Below are 18,389 nucleotides of genomic sequence, written 5' to 3' on the forward strand. Positions count from 1 at the left end.
AACTCCACATTCAATTCCATGGCTTCCAACAGCAAGTAGCTTCCCTGCTCCGCCTGCACCTCAGGATTTCCCCAAGGTTTTCTAATGAAAACTGTTGGAGGGGATGGCCCAGCATCCACCCTTATCCTAAGCAATATCCTATTTGAACATGCCCCTGCCCGTCTGGCTACAGCTGATTCATGTATGGATAAGCAACTATCTCAAGAGAAATGAACTGGTTCCATTCCCTGTAATATTTGTACCCTGGACCAGAGAATCAGGGAAATTTCTTTTTCTGAGTTTTGTATCTGTGTCCTAGATAACTGACAGAATTCAAGCCTGAAATGAGGACTTGGAAGTTCATGATGAATGCAGGGATGGCTTTATTCGACATCTCATCTATTCCCATAGGTCAGGTCCCTTGTTGCCCTTTAGAATAAGTTTATTTTGCATCTGATGACTAAGGGTTGCCCACTAGCCTGGGGTAGTCTGGAATCCTGTCATCCCCACTGCTACCAGGAATCTCCGTTCTGAACCAGCATTCCCTTCTGTCAGTCCTGGACCATGTGATGCTGGCCCTGCCCTGCCCAGGGCTCTCCTTGTCACTTTGGAGCTGAAGTACACTCAGGGCCCTCCCAGGAATATAGTTGGCTGGTGGGTTTTCTGCTTTTTTACAGGAGACCCATTCTAGCATGTCACTCTGAGCCTTCTGATGCCTTCCTCCATTGTTGCCAGTGACATCTCTGTGCCATTGGATGTGGGCCACCACTTTGTCCAAGATTCTGAGGCTTATCCCTGTGACATGGGAGAGTGACACTCTATCAGCAAGCTCTCCATCATCCAGTTTAATGTTTTCCCCATCTTGATTCTGTACCCTCAGTATCCAACTAGGTCTACTCTACACTTCCAGTTGGAACACAATAGCCACATCATGTGGCCCCAGTGGTGTCTAATTAATACCACACCTTAGCAGGTCCAGCACTTCTTGCCATCTCTCCCTCACTATTGATCTGATAAGCAGGAGAGAAAGAGGAGGAGGCAGATCCTGAAGAGCAGCATTATCTGATAAGGCACCTGCCTCATATGAGACTTCTTTATAGCCTCAAGCAACAGGTAAGGGTAGCAAGGTACAATGGCCTCTACCTGCCAACAAAAGGAAGTGAGACATTTCGGCAGGTCCAGAGGGGTTTAAAGGATCTGGAAGTTCAAGGTGCTCAAGTACATCTACACAGATGTCTTCATCCCCATCTCAGGACCTACTCTCTCTGTGGGCCCTGACTTAGCATAGGAGGCTTGCCTAGGCTGAGAGTTTCCGCTTTCTCCAGTTCTGCCAATCTTCTGTTTATGTTATCTGCATAGTCCTCAGCTCTTCTTTCCCTCCAGCTGCAGGTGACAAAGTCTCTTTAAATGCTGCCAAGGAGACCCTTGACCCTCATGCTTGACTTGAAATTGGTTATTGAGCCTCCTGAGCTTGTCTTTTTCTCTCTTCTAATCAACAGTGGTGTTCAGCACACTATCATCATTATAATTAGTATCATCCTGCATCTTTCAAATGCTCGAGATATTGCACAAGTCAGTGCACTGCTTCCACTTGTAACCTGTACTAGTTCACTGCAGGTCAAGTCCCAGCTTAGGATGTGCATTGCAACTTCATGCTAGGGGCTGCTGCTACTCCATTTGCCATCAGTGTTGGGGGCCTTGTTGTCGACTAGTGGTGGGTGATCCAATTCCAAAACTCCATCCCAGGGAGCTGCTTTCCAGGACCACTCTTGGTACCTACTCTCGCAGTCCTTCCCCCTAGCATTGGTAAGGGCCTCCAGGGACTACACTGAGGCAGTGCCCCTGGGGTATTCTTCTTTACAAACTGCATGCTTCTCTACATGTGTATCTACTGAATTTCTCTCTCTTTCACAATTCTCTTCTCCTCTCTCCTACTATCAAGTCAAACCCCCCCTATTCCTGTGTGCACAGAGCCAAGAAAGACAGTCAAAAACCAGTTTAAGCCACTTCTCTTTAAAAAACAAGCATTCTAGGTAGAGATTTACTTAGTCGTGGTAAGAGCCCATCAGCTAAGGCCAGGCATGGTTGAAATGGCACAGTGACACTGTAAAGACACAAATTCTTGGGTCTAGTTCTGTGGGTGGCAGAAATTACTCAGAGAAGAGAATGACGAGTCAAGCAGGTGTTCCAAACTTTATATTAGAGCTTCCTTCTCCAGAAACAACCCAGTCAACTTACTGACATGAGAGTAAGCATAACTTAGAGTGAAATATCCCAATATTTTCAGGCAAAATGTTTCCCTGACTTCATTAAGATGTATGAGAGGTAGCATGGCCTTGTATGAAAACCAGCAGAATGAAGCTACATGAGAGAAAGAATTTTGTCTATTTTGCTCAGTAATGTGTTCCTAACACTTAAAAAATTACCTATGTCACAGGAAGTTGTCAGTACATCTCTTAAGTAAGTTAATAAGTGCTTGATGTTAGGGGAGAAACAAGATGGTGGAAGAGTAAGTGGAAGCTACACTAACCTCCTCCCAGAACTAGTCTGGATTTACAACTTAATTTTGGAGAAATCATCTGGAATAACCAACCGAACACTAGCTGGAGAGAAGTCTTATAACCACGGAGAGACAGGAAAGGCCGCTACATCACAACGTGACCGGTAGGGAGTGCGGAGACACGGAAGGGCTGGCTGGGCTCACATGGGCGGCAGCTGAAGGGATTGAGAAACAGCTCAGCAGCCGGGGGTTCCCCCTGAGAAGGGCAGGGTCTAAACCCCAGCTGAGCTTCCCAGCCTATAGCAACAGAGTGGAAAGTAAAATAGTATCCAGCTGTGAAAAGCGAAAAGCCACAGGGTTTCTTGCTAGCCGGAGAGAAACAGCTGGAGAAAGAGAGCTCTTAAGCGGATCACATATGAAAATATTTTGGCCCCCACTTGCCCTGGGCTCAAGCGGAGGGAAGGCAGAAAGGACTAGAGACACTTGGGGAGAGTCTGGTGTGGTGGCTTTGAGGGGAGAACTGGGGGAGCAGCCGACCGGGTCCCAGTGCTGACTCATCCCCAGTACTGCAGGCAGACCATTCCCCTCCAAGTGGCATCAGCCTGAGGGGAAGCAAAAGCCCAGCCTACAGAATTAAGCAGCCACACCCACGGTCCTTAAGCCTGATGGCTAATCACAGATTGAATAGATTAACAACTAAAGAAGTCAGACAAAGGCAGTAGATCCCTGGAAGTCTCCAACAGGCTGCCTAGGCCCAGACTGGTACAGGATCTGACGCCACCCGGGGCAGATCCAGGAAGTGCAGATCATTCTAAGAAGTGCCAACAAACAATAGGAGTTACAAAAATGGGGAGACAGAGAAACAACCCCCCATCAAAAGGAAAGGTAGAGTCCCCAGAAAGAGTGCTAAATGAAATAGAGGGGAGCCAGCTATCATATATGGAATTGAAAGCATGGATTATGGAGAAGCTCAATGAGTTCAGTGGAAACTACAAAGAACTCCAGGGAAACTACAAGGAACTTATTGAGAATTACACCAGCATGAAAAAGGACATAGAAGCTATAAATAAGAGCTAGGAAGAAATGAAGAATACGATCTCTGAATTGAAGAACACAACAGAGGAATTAAAAGCAGGCTAGAGGAAGCAGAAGATTGGATCAGCGAGCTGGAAGACAATGTAGACAAAAACTCACAGACAGTGCAACAAAATGAAAAAAGACCGAACAAGACTGAAGAGGTTCTAAGACAGCTGCAGGACAACATGAAATGTAATAATATTTGTATCATAGGAATTCCAGAAGGAGAAGAAGAAGAGCAAGGGATAGAAAACCTCTTTGAAAGACTAATGACAGAAAACTTCCCTAACATGAGGAGAGAAAGAGTCATGCAAGTCCAGGACGCACAAAGAGTCCCAACGAAGATAAACCCCATTGGGCCCACTTCAAGACACATCATAATTAAAATGGCAACATTCAAAGACAAAGAGAGAATCCTAAAAGCAGCAAGAGAAAAACAACTAATAACATACAAGGGAGCTCCAATAAGGCTATCATCAGATTTCTCAGCAGAAACACTACAAGCCAGAAGGGAATGGCAAAAAATATCCCAAGCAATGAAAAACAAAAGCCCACAACCAAGAATACTCTACCCCGCAAGGCTCTCCTTCAAAATGGAAGGTGAAATAAGGAGTTTCCAAGACAAAAGAAGGCTAAAAGAATACATCTCCACCAAACCAGCATTGCAAGAGATGCTAAAGGGTCTGCTTTAAGAAGATGAACAGAGAGAGACAGAGAGGAACACGAGTACGAAGGGGGAAAATGACAATGAATAAGTACTGAAAGAAAGAAGGAACTTCTACCATTTGCAACAACATGGATGGAACTAGAGAGAATTATACTTAGTGAAATAAGCCAGGCAACAAAAGAAAAATACCTTATGCTATCACCTATTACGGGAAACTAATGAACAACACAAACAAATGAGCAAAATTGAACCAGAGGTATGTAAACAAGGAATCGTTGTCGTCGTCGGCGGCGGCAGCCGTCCGTCTCGAGAGACGATGGTGTAGCTTCTTAAGAGTCGATCTGCACCGCTGAGAATGGCTGTGCAGTCCGACTCAGGAGTGACACGGTATCTGTCTCCTCCCGTGTTGAATCGACATCTTGTGATGACACTGGAGTGTCCTCTCCAGTGAAGCTGAAGCTACAGAGCCTGGGCAGGGTGATATGGAGGGTCTGCTGTTGCCCATGCAGCAGACCCCCCCGCTCTTCGCAGCTGAAGGATCCAAGGGAAAGACAGAGTCAATACAGCTTGGCTTCAGGTGCGCCGCAGGAGTTGCCGGTGTTGACTACAACGTCAAACCGCCTTAGGGACTCCGGCTCCCGATTTTCTGTCGGGGTTTACTCCCTTAGCCTTTCCCCTGAAGAGGTATGCTGCAAGGCAACGGAGGTTTTTTGGAGTCAGAGTTTTTCTTCTCCTTCCTACAATCTAGGTATGTGCCCTTACCGAGGATTGAACCTGCAACCTTTTGGTGTATGGTACAATGTTCCAATAAACAAAGTCATGGCCACTGTACAGAGTTATTTTGTGGGTGATGTGAACACTGACACTATCATACTGACCACAGTTCAAGCACTCAGCGAGTATTCCATAAATAAGAGACCCAATGATGGCTATTGAAATGAACAAGAGCCCACTGTACTTGGCAGTGGACACTGCAATGAGAACAAGCCATAGAATGCAGAAAAGATAACACTTTCCTGAGGGTGAGATGCATTTTCCTTTTTAGGTGAATTGAGAAAATAATAAATGTAATTAGAGCAGAACCATAGGTGGTCATCCCTGCAAAAGCAGGCCCTTGCAATAGGTCAGAAAGAAAATTAACTATAACCAATAGCATCAGCAGCACCCATAAAAATTGTTAGCACAAAATCTCCTCTGACAGAGCCGCCTTCTTGAGAACCAGTGGTCTTTGCTCTCCCTTCTCCACAGAAACTGCTGTGTGTCCCAGTAGGAGTGACTTGAGGAAAGCGAAACACGCTGTCGCTGCTGCAGGTGCTGTGTGAGGAAGAGGATTTCAGCATACAGGACGGAGCAAGTAATTCTGAGCCAATCACTGCTGGAATGAAGACGCATCTCACTCTCTTCCAACTGCTTTGTTTTTCCCGTTCTCCCCGCCCCTTGCAAACAGCACAGATGGGGAGGAGAGAAGCAGATGAGTCAAACTGGTACATTACGTGGGCACAAACAAGTTAGGGAAAAACATCTCTGTGTGGTGAGAAAAATTCCACTCCTTTCTTGGACAATTTCTGAAGTAATGGAAACCATGGAAACTAATATAAATGTAGCCAGTGCATTGTGCATTCTCAGTCTGAAACAATAAAAAACAAACTTAATCTGCTTTTTAAAAAAAAGTTAAAAATAAATGTGACTTGGACAACAGACTTTAATAAACTTATTAGTCCCTTTGATTAAAACTTAATAGGGCATTTTGAAAGAGAAAGAACTATTTAGATTTAGTTCCTCTATATATGTATACATACATTACATATGTATATATGCATATATAACACTTTATGTATGTTTACATACTATATACATATGAATATTGTATAGTATGTAGTAGAGCATATTTTATATTACAGTATATATTTTATTATATTATACATTATTATGTGTTATATATCATATATTACATGTTATATATGTATGTGTACATATTATATATCCCCATGGCTAAGTATATTTATGAAACATAATATTGTTGAATATTTATAATGATTATCAAGTGTATGTTAATAAGTATATGTAATATGCAATTAGTATCATTTAACAACACCATGTATTAGGGAAAATCTTGTTAAAAAGAATATAACGATGGACACATATGGTCCTAAAGCAAAGGCATTAGTCTCGTAACCAACAAAATGAACACATGATTATAAACAGCTCTAAGTTCAATGCAGGGAAGACACACGGTGACATAAGTAAGAATGACAAGGGATATAATTTAGATGGAGGGACAGGAAATTTGTTTAGAAAAATAGGGTACTAGCTTTGGGCCGCATGAAGCACCATTGTGTGTACTGTTTTGAAAATGGTAGTAAAATATTTCGCAGGGCAGGAAAAGATATTCAATTAGTAAAAGAGTAACAAGAGAGACTGATCCCTGGCTGACCCTCATTAGAGAGAGCAAGCAGAGTGATTGATTATTTCTATTAAAGGAAGGAGAAAAGTGATACCAGGTCTCTGCTGTAGCATGGAAAACTACTTAAGTGCTTGGGAAACATCATCGGAATCATTTGGCAATGGAACAAGTTACTGATGGAATTAAGTTCTCTGGGGAAGCCAGAGGTAGTAAAAGTAGGAAAAGTCACTTGAAGAAATAATTTTTTCTCATATCATAACAAAAAATAAATTTTTCCCCCTTAGGATCATGAAAGTCATCTCAGGAAATACTGCCCCAAATGTCAGGCAGACCCATGAGTCCATTAATTAAAATGCTCTGCCATCTTGCTTTTTCACATATCTTTGTTTTAGATCTCAAGGCCCAAAATAAACTATAATAAAAATTCCTCTCTCATTGGGGGGTGGGCATTAATAATTGCATTTTTTTTTTTTGGAACAGTCAATGAAATGAATGATTTGCATTGGTCATTTGATAGAGCTGTTGGTTAGTCCAAAAACAGAGCTCATATATTTGGACTCTGACATTTGTGTATTAACAAAGACCATGTTCCCTCCTATATTGGGAATAAAAAACTTAATGCTAGCTTGAGAATAAAATAAAAAGAGCAACTAAACCATACACTTGAGAAATTATCTTCACGTTATGTTGAGTTTTTCAAATCCTGAAACAGCCTATTTCCTACCTTTAATAAGTTTGAGTTTGCTTTGCTCAGCATAATTGCACACAGCTGCCTGCATTTTCTGCCAGGGTGTGAGGAAAAATGGAGTTATTATTAGAGCCTGGTATAGCAACCTGCCTGGCCAATGTAAATCTCAACATTTAATTGTTTATTGGTTGTGAATTTTCCATTATATGGGCACCTAGGAAGTCTCTTCACTAATAGGAGTCTGGAGAAAAGGGCTGAAAAGTTCCCAGCATCCCATCAGAAAATTAATTGGTTGACTCACCCATAATGTTGGAGTCAACAATAGAGACATTGCACCAGAAAAAAATCAAATTGTCCTCAAAATGAATAACTGAGGGCATCAGTTTCCAGGACTTGCAAGAGAAGCATGTGATGCTTTAAGTCAGAGGCCTTTGCAAAAGCATTACATTGACAAAAGGGTAGGCTTGAAATCAGTGCTGGTGCTGGTTTCCCCGGAAGCACACTCTGAGATAGACATTCGAGAACATGCAGTTTATGGGGGAGATGTGGAGAACACCAGCCAGGGAAAATGACAGTGTCAGAGCAAAGAGAAGACAGTTACTAATGGTGATGGTTTAGCCAGCTATGCCAGTGAGCAAATGGAGGTTTTAACATCATGGAAAAACTCTGGGAAATTTGGTTTAAAATGCTTTGTGAGTACTGAAGCCCAAAGGCAAGGGACCTGGAATATTTGTACACTGACTCCTGAGGCTGCTCCCGGAGGCGTAGTTAATTCCTTGGCACTCTGACCTGCCATGAGAAGAAGGGGTGCCGCGTTCAGAGACTGTGGAGCACATCCATGGGTAGAAGACAGGCAGACCCAGGCAGTGGAGGCAGCTAGAACACACCAAAGGTTCAGAAAGACATGATTTGAGGACACTAACAGCAACTACCTCAACATACTTGAGTGTGGCTATTCCATACAACGAGAACCGGGAGGCTAAAATGCCAGACCCACCACTCTGGAGATGCTCCGAGGAGCAGTAAGTTGATGGGGAACCTCAAGCAGATGGGGAATAATTCTGTAACCCATTGAAGATGTCTACCATGTGCAAGGTAGACCAGAACATCAACACAGAAGCCACATATGTGCCATCCCTGATCCACTCGAGGAGTCGGCAAACTTTTTTGTAAGGGGCCAGAGTAATATTTAGGAAAATAGTTTATGCACTCTTCTTTATTTGTTTAAAAATCCTTTTAATATGGAAAACATTCTTGGCTTGTGGACTCCACAGAAACAGGCTGCTGGGTTTGTCAACCCTCTGTTGGCAGATTGATAATTTCTAACATTTTCCTCTATGAGGACCCCTTTTTTATTAAAAAAAAAATTTTAATCCTTGCCTCGGGACATTTTTTTCATTGCTTTTCAGAAAGAGAGGGGAGAGAGAGAGAGAAATATCAATTGTTTGCCTCCCGTATGTGTCTGGAGCAGGGATAGCATGCACTCAGACCAGGGACAGAACCCACAACCTAGGCCCAGGTATAGGCCCTGAATGGTAATCAAACCCACAACATTTTGGTTACAGGACAAAGCTCCAACCAACTGAGCCACACCGGCCAGGGCCCCTTCTTTATTTAAAAAAAAAAAAACTATTTTAAAGAATAAAAATAATTTAATTTTAAAAAAACAGGGTGCTACAAAGTAATTTGTGTGTTTTACATATGAGTCTAAAAAGTTGTATCTAAATATACTGTGAAAGTCTTAGAAACTGGAGCTACTCTCCCATCCTACCGGGGAAGTTCTTGGCACACATACTGAAATCCACTTACCAAGTTCAAATGTCTACGTTTATGGACAAGAAAATTGACGCCTAGAGAGAAAACAAGGACTTGTTCACCATCAAATGCTTAGTGAGTCATCAACCACATATAGGTTGGTGGGCGATAAGGCACTGATTAAACCAGAAAACATGAAACTATACAAACTCCAAATTCTGTCATGCATAACATACAGATTAGAGCCCTCTAGGCTCTAGAGCAGTGGTTCTCAATCTGTGGGTCGTGACCCCTTTGAGGGTCGAACGACCCTTTCACAGGGGTCGCCTAAGACTATCGGAAAACACATATTCAATTACATATTGTTTTTGTGATTAATCACTATGCTTTAATTATGTTCAATTTGTAACAATGAAAATACATCCTGCATATCAGATATTTATATTACGATTCATAACAGTAGCAAAATTACAGTTATGAAGTAGCAACAAAAATAATTTTGTGGTTGGAGGTCACCACAACATGAGGAACTGTATTAAAGGGTAGCGGCATTAGGAAGGTTGAGAACCACTGCTCTAGAGGAAAGAAATTAAATACAGCATGAAATACTAAGGAAAGACTTCATGAATAGATTCCTGGGAATGGAAAAAAATCACTTTTGTTTTATGTTGGTTCAACAAATAGGAACTGAGACCCTAAATTGTGTCAGGTACCATGTGCATAGAGGACATGCTGTTCTGGGGTACAGGTACTATAGCATAGAGGACATGGTGTTCTGAGGTACAGGTACTATAAAGATAAAAGTAAAAGAAATGGAAATGAATGTAGTGTTTCTGACTTAGGTGCAGATTCATCAACAGCTAGCAGAATGCTTTGCACATAGACCTCAATTAATAATTTTTCAATGAGTGAATAAATAAATAGTTTAAATAGCAATTCTGGCTCAGAGAACACCTCACAACTGCAGTTACTCATATGCATTAGTAATAAGATTCCTTTGTTCTATTTTATGAGTTTGGGATTTCTAAATCTGTTAAGTTTTTAGTGATGCCTAGGACCTGGAGGAGCAAACTGATATTCTCAGTCTCGCTCCATAACACAGTGCATAAAGAACACAACCAGGTAAATGCATCCTGGCTAGAAAGAAGGCCTGAGCTCACATTAGTCATTATTTACTTACTTTCTCTATGGCCAGTTCTCAAGAAATCTAGGGTAAGTGAGAGACATACAGTCAAGGAAGCTGGCCAAGGCACCCAGTTATTTGGGGAATGAAGCCTCAGTAGAGCAGAAGCAATTCATACCCAGTTGCAGAATAATCAGGAAGGGAATAACATTATTGCCAAGACTTGTTGGGCATGAAGCCAAGAATAAACACGCAACCCACTGAGCTCAGCAGAATATAAACAAGAGATTCCATATTCCTGCGGTTTTCTTGGAAGCAAAGAGCTGTCCAACAGACCAATCCCTTTAAGTGCTTCAGTCAGCTTAATGTGCAGCACCCTCTGGTGTGGGGTGTGTAACAATCAACTATTTTATGGTTTGACTAAACAGTCCTGAAGTAGCATTATTAGAAAGCAAGTGGCCTTAGGAAATGGAATTATTAATTTAATTATGATTAAATCCCATTATTCTGGTTATTTTAATGGCATAAAACAACAGCCATTTCTTATGCTCACAGGGAGGGAGGGAGAGAGGAAATGACAGCATTGGTTACTTGTGGATATGGGAAGAGAGAGGGGCAAAATTCTAAAATTCTAAGCATCCAACAGCCATGAGATAATATGTCAGGTGGCTGAGGGAAATGTTGGGCTTCTTCATGAGGAGGAGGTTGCTTGAGGTGGAAGATGCAGATTCAAGAGTCATCATCCTAGTTATGAAGATTGAAGCGTTAAGAGAATGAATTCACCAAGGAGGAGAGTATGGGAGAAGTTTCATGGAAGCACCACAGATCTTGGGGAAAGAGAAGAGCTGGTAGAGCTGAGGAATTAATCAGAAAGCAATAAGAGCCCTGCTGGTGTGGCTCAGTTGGTTGGAGCATCATCCCGTAAATGGAAGGGTTGCAGGTTAGATTCCCAGGTGGGACATATGCCTGCGTTGCATGTTTGGTCCCATTTGGGGTGCCTGTGAGGAGCAACTGATCAATGTTTCCCTCCCTCTCACTCTCCCTCCCTTCTCCTTTCTCTAAAATCAATAAGCATCTCCTTGGATGAAAATAAAAATAAAAAGGAGAAGAAACAAGAAAAACTAGCTCTCAAGGGTGGGAAGTTTCTAGGGTACAGAAGGGATGGCTAAAGGCATAGGCTACAAAGAGATGGAAGAGGGTGAGGAAAGAGTTAAAGACCCCAAGACATGCTACTCTTCAAAGAATTACTTTAGCAGAAAAAGTTCGGAGGTTGAGGAATGAGTTGCATGGTAACAAAGAGGATGCGCCTTGTGTAAGCTACATTCTGAAAAATAAATAAGATTTGGTTAAACTTTCCATCTGAGAAAAAGGAGCAGAAATAACTGAAGTTTCAAGGGAAGGAAAAGATAACTGATAAATCAAAGACCCAGATAAATAGAACATAGAATTGATGGAGATTTCTTAGTTTGAAGGAAAAAAGGAAAAAGGAAGAAAATGTAATGTGGAGTGCAGAGAAAGAATTCTCTGATCTCCGGGGGAGATCACAGTGAATTGTCTGGGCCTCCTCATAGTGTTCTGTGGTCTTGAAGTGTTTGGGTCTAGAACACCTACCATGTGTTATGTGCTATCTGGGAAAGGGAAGCAAAGCATCTGTTTGGAAACATATCTTCTAAAATAGTTATTTTTTAATATCGGGATAAAAAAACAGCAGGTTTGATACTCCCCATAAATTAAAAATGTACACAACAAATGCAACAAATTCATAGGTGATGCCAAAAAATATTAATATAATGGAAAAGATGAAAGGTGTGTGTGTGTGTGTGTGTGTGTGTGTGTGTGTGTGTGTGTGCGTGCGCACGCGTGCGCGCGCACACAAATTTTAGTAGAAAAAGTTTGGATGTTGAGGAATGAGTGCATGGTAACAAAGAGGATGAATACATATAAATTTTCAAAGAAAGGGATGGAGAATAGAAGAAAAGATAACTTAGAAATAGAAAACTTTAAATTAAAAAAAGAAAACAGCTATCTTTCCTGAGTTGAGGAAGAACACACATTTGCAACATGAACAAGCTCCTTATGTAACAAAGTACTGTCACTATAATGTACCATAATTACTACATCAAATAGACAAAAATATTTTATAATTATTTTAATTTCAAGGATAAAAAAATCACATATAAGTAGCCATGAATAAAAATCATGCTTGTATGTACACAAAACACTCTTCTTGAAGAATAAATTACTTGAAGATGTGTAGCAGCCTCCCAGAGATAAATCAATAAAAATATCTCCAGAAGGAAAGGCTATTACAGGAAGTTTAACTGTGTGCAATAAAACTTAAACAAGGTAACATTAAAATAATTTTTGTCAATATGGCTTTGACATGAAATCTAAATACCAAAAAATGCTAGGGTTTGGCCCATCACTTAACAATAATTTGGGGTTAAAATCCAAGATTACCTGAACAAACATTGAGGTGAGTGCAAGTGGAAGAGAGAAGTAAAAATTGTACTAAAATTTCTATCCTCCACATTCAATGGTATATTTTTTACTTCAACATAGATCTTGGTAAATAAAAATAAATTCAAACTTTTAAAAAATGCAGAAGCAACCAAAATTAGAATAAAAACATAATATAGCCTGTTCCACAAGCTTTTGTTTTAGATATGGTCACATACCTCATTTTTCCAATTAATTGCTCTAGCCAACAAATGCTCCATTGGCAGGAGATCTGATGGCCTGAGACTCTGCTCTCCTCCCTAGTAATCTGCAAACCTTAGGGGCTTAGCCAAACCTAAGAAGGCTGGTCTGAAGGACGTACTTAATCAAGAATGCCCAGGAGTGCGACGTGGTGGCCACAGTTACTCTTTCTCACGTCCACAAGGGTATTTACAATCTGAAATGGATTAGATTCACATATTCACATCACTGCCCCAGCTGTCTTGATTCTTCAAGGGGTATGATCAGGGAGGACTGGGCAGGGGCTCTCCCAGCTTGGTTCCTAGGGTTACAGTTCTTGGCACTCAGCTCTCTTGGTTTCTGTAACCACTATCCAGGAAGCCATCCCCACCCTCCTTGGCAGTGCAAATACAGGAGAGGTTCCAAGACACCACTTCCTAGACTCAGAAACAGGTGGCTCTTCATGCAGCAAATTCTTTGACACAGAACACAAATGTTCAGTTCACACCTGGTTTCCCTGGACAAATAAGCTTCTCATCTAGCTTCTTATGGAAGACCCCCTCAATAGCTTCAGGGTGCCTTACAATTCTGAGAGAGCCCACCTTCAGAGACTCAACACTGGTGGGACTTCAAATGACCTGAGATAATTTATCGCCTCCTTAAAAGTAACAAACTCATATATGTATATTTGGTATGGTCCACTATGACTGTATCTCTCTCAAATTATTCTAATAAAAGAAAAGCAAAAACATGTGTGTAAGTGTGTGAGGTACACATAACAAGGATGTGAAGAGAGAAAAGATATCATCAAGAAAGAAAAAAACCAAGGATGCCTGTAATACAGTTTTCTGTCACTTCTCGCGGGTATTACGTTCTAGATCCCCCCGCGACAGGTGAAAATCCGCGAAGTAGCAACCTTACATTTATTTTAGTATTTATATTTTAAGGCTTTATAAACCCTTCCCACACACTTATAAACCATCCCCAGTCCCTTATTAACCTTTCCCACTCCCTTAACCTTTTCCACACTTTTAAAAACACTACTTATGTTCTTAAACATATTCTACTCTTAAACCTACATAACTTTAACAACATACATATACAGTACCGCAAAATCCCATGATATAGCAAAAAATCCGCAATAAATAATTAAATATAATATTTTTTAAAATCCCGCGAGACAGTGAGGCTGCAATAAGTGAACCACAATATAGACAGGGACTACTGTAATGCTAAAATTATCTGCTATCTCAATGCATATAAATTAATTAAGTCTCGACTAAAAGAAAAGAACTTGCAGATGGGGTGATCAGAATCCAAATAAAATAACTTATAAAGACATATCAGGGGAATATGGGCTGGAGCAATTATCAAAGTATGATTGAAATCAAAGTAAATATGGAAAAAAGGAGTCATTTTTTTTGACAACGTTAAATATATAATAATGACACTACAGATGTGAGTCATGAACCTTCAAGTAAAGAATAATATAGTACTGAAATACAGAAATCAAAAACTGTCAGAATTACAGGAAGAAATTGTCAGAAACACAAATGAAATGGAGAAATTTAATATTTCATTCACAGCTTATGATAGAACAAGCAGAAAAAATATATGCAAACAATATATAGAGTTTTCAAATATAATACAAGATTAGGTATAGAATAGTTTTTTTACATACAATGAATCCAATTCATTTTCCAAAGAATATGAAACATTTATCAAAATTCGTTACATTCTGTGGAAATAAAAAGACCTGCATAAATTCTGAAAGAAATTACATGCCACTTTCTCTAATAACAATCCAATAAATGTAGAATTAAGAATAAAAGTATATATTTATAACCTATCAAAGAAAAATTTTTAAGGAAACTCAAAACTACAATTATAAGTTATTTAGAAAATAATGACAATAAAATCACTATAATATAGAAAATGGCTGAAGTGAAAAGAAAATTTCATACTTTTTAATTTGATCAATATTATAAAAAGAAAAGAAAATAAACCAAGCTTTTTAAAAATGTAATCTTCATTGTATTTTTTTCCATTACCAATTAGTCCCCTTACACTCTCCTCCCCCCCACCCCCTGCAATTGCCACAGTGTTGTCCACACAAGATTTAGAAAGAAAAAAAAACATTTGAGGAAAGCTAAATGAAAATTATTGATTAAAAGTTAGTCGGAAAAATACTTTCAAACAAACAAAAGCAAAGAGCTGGTATATGAGCCTAAGAAGTGGATTTTGGGGGTGCAGAAAGTTCTTAGGTCTGGTGAAATCAAGAAAAGGACATTAAGCAAATAGAGAAACCCATGGTCCCATATTGAGTATTTATATCTCTATCTGTTTATCTGGACCTCTAGTGTATAGGCAGACACATTCTATGCACTAATATACATACACAGAGCATCCAGTCATAAAAACATGGCAAATTTAAATAAAAGAGGATAAGTTCTAGGAAAATAAAATTACCAAAACCTGCCTAAACGTAAAAAATAAGCAACTTGAAAACAATGACAACATTGAAAATTATAGCAAAAGAGGCTGAATAACTGCTTCTAAAATTAGTCACTCTGCTTAAATAATTTTGTAAATGATAATGATGAAGACGGGATAACTTCCACTCTCCATCTCTCTAATACAACATAAGGGGAAATACAAAACTTTCCAATTATTTTTTTCATTTCAATAATGAAGCAGCCATTACACCAAAACCTTACTGATGTATTAAAATATTTGAAATAAGATTTCAAATATTTAATAAAATGCTAATAAAGTAAATCTACAAGGACAATAAAATGGTGGGTTATGAGATCAGTCAGGCTGGTTTAAAACTTGAGTTCACTATTTATACCAGTTTTGTGAATTTATGTAACTTAACCTCACTGAGTCTCCATTTCTTCAACTGTAAAATATTAATAGTCGTCGGCAGCCGTCCGTCTTGAGAGACGATGGCATAGCTTCTTGAGAGTCTATCTGCACCGCCGAGAATGGCTGTGCAGTCCGACTCGGGAGTGACAATCCCTGCCGCACTTGTTACAGGTGAAGGCAGGTGGCTGTTGTTGCTGCTGTTGACGCTGCTTCCGCCTCGATCTTTTCTGGACCGCCTCCTCGTTGCGCGCAGCCTCTGCATGTGACGTACCTTGCCTGACCGCGAGCCTCCAGGCTAGGCGGTCGTCTGCTTGAACTTCCCATGTGTTGAGATTGATGGAGCTACGTGCGTGTTCCAGGTTAATTGGTTTTGGATTAATCAGAGAAATCACATGGCGTTGTGGATATTTAGTCCTTCATGTGCTGGAAACAGATGCAGAGATGGAAAGGAGAGATCTGGTGTTTCAAGAGCCACCTTTCCAGCATGCAGGGGCTGCTCAGCCCAGGACAGAACACAGCCCGAGCATTCCAGGACCACCCCAGGACCGCCTCCTACCAAAAGACCAGCAGATGGGTGGGCTGACACTAGACTTGGCACCTGGGCAGCCTCGACAGACCACAGCCAGAGCCTACCAGAGAAGCCACAGCCAGGGTCCCACCCCAGGACCTCCTCCTGCCGACAGACCAGCAGATGGATGGGCTGATGCTGGACTTGGCTCCTGGGCAGCCTCGCCTGCCGCTGCCGCCACTGCTACCACCACCACACTGTGTCCTCTCTGCCCCAGCTCCACCCCTCCTACCTGCCTGTGTACTGCTGGGAACAGGCGACAGAAAAAGTTTGCTGACCCCTAAGTCACAGTGGCTGACTATGGGTAAAGGCTAAGGAGAAGGGAAACTCTGACTCCAAACCTCCGCTGCCTTGCAGCATACCTCCTCAGGGGAAAGGCTAAGGGAGTAAACCCCGACAGAAAATCTGGAGCCAGAGTCCCTAAGGCGGTTTGACGTTGTAGTCAACACCGGCAACTCCTGCGGCGCACCTGAAGCCAAGCTGTATTGACTCCGTCTTTCCCTTGGACCCTTCAGCTGCGAAGAGAGGGGGGGTCTGCTGCATGAGCAACAGCAGACCCTCCATATCACCCTGCCCAGGCTCTGTAGCTTCAGCTTCACTGGAGAGGACACTCCAGCGTCATCACAAGATGTCGACTCAACATGGGAGGAGACAGATATCGGTTATAAACTCAACCGATTGGCAAAGGAAACGAGCGCCAGGGGTCTCCTCTGACAGTGGGAGAGGTCATCGCACCTTACTGGACAGCTACCGCCCACCTCAAGCTGGGCAGCCCCCAGCCAATTAGGTGCCATCTCGCCATGGCTCGCCTGCCCCACTGGGTGCGTGGGGATCAGAGAGGCGTCTCTCGAAAAGTGGGCCACAAAACACTCGCATCAGGCAATTCCAAGCAAACAACAAGAAAGAAGCCTCCAGCTCTTCGCCTCGCTAGCTGGAACATCAGGACCATGTGTCCCGGACTTACTGCAGACCTTCCGTGGATCAATGGTGCCAGGAAAACCGCCGTCATCGACAGGGAACTGGCACGACTAAACATCGACATTGCGGCTCTACAGGAGACCCGGTTGGCCGACAACGGAACTATCAGAGAAACTAACTACACCTTCTACTGGCAAGGGAAGTCTCCGGACCAACCAAGACAGCACGGTGTTGGGTTCGCTGTGAAGAACACGCTTGTTAACTCCATAGAGCCACCCACAGGAGGCACAGAGAGATTACTTACCCTCCGATTGTCAACAACTTTCAGCCCAGTCAGTATTCTTAGCGCGTATGCCCCAACCCTCTGCACCACCACCGAAGAGAAAGAACAGTTCTACCATGCACTGGACGAAGCGTTATCCAAGATCCCCAGAAGTAACGCTCTTTATCTCCTTGGAGACTTCAACGCAAGAGTAGGAGCCGACCACATGGCCTGGCCCACCTGCCTCGGAAACTTTGGGAGAGGAAAGATCAATGAGAATGGTCAGCGACTGCTTGAGCTTTTGTGTCACCACGGCCTGTGCGTGACAAACACATTCTTCAAGTGCAAAGAGATCCACCAGGTGTCATGGAGGCACCCCCGCTCCCGCCACTGGCACCAGCTTGACCTCGTCATCACCAGAAGAACGGATATTGGCAGCACCCTCCTCACCCGCAGCTACCACAGTGCAGACTGCGACACGGATAATGCCCTCGTGGTAAGCAAGGTGCGCATAACGCCGAAGAGGTTGCACCACTCCAAGATGAAGGGTCGCCCACGCATCAACACCAGTTGTGCCAGCAACCCAGTTAAGACCCAGCAATTCATCAACAGGATGGAAGATGCACTCGGCGAGGGAATGGCGGCAGACGACATTATCGAATCCAATTGGCCACGTCTCCGCGACGCCATATACAACTCCGCCATTATTGCTTATGGGAAGAAAGAGCGGAAGAACGCTGACTGGTACGAGGCTCACTGGGAAGAAATGGAACCCGTGATCGAGGCTAAGAGGAAGGCCCTACTGGCTTACAAGGCCACGCCCACTCCCAGTACACTTCAAGCGCTACGGGCTGCCAGGAACAAAGTCCAGAAGACCGCCCGCCACTGTGCCAACACCTAT

The sequence above is a fragment of the Furipterus horrens genome, unplaced genomic scaffold (genome assembly GCF_987537825.1).
Source record: "Furipterus horrens unplaced genomic scaffold, mFurHor1.1.pri manual_scaffold_10, whole genome shotgun sequence".
Classification (NCBI taxonomy): domain Eukaryota; kingdom Metazoa; phylum Chordata; class Mammalia; order Chiroptera; family Furipteridae; genus Furipterus; species Furipterus horrens.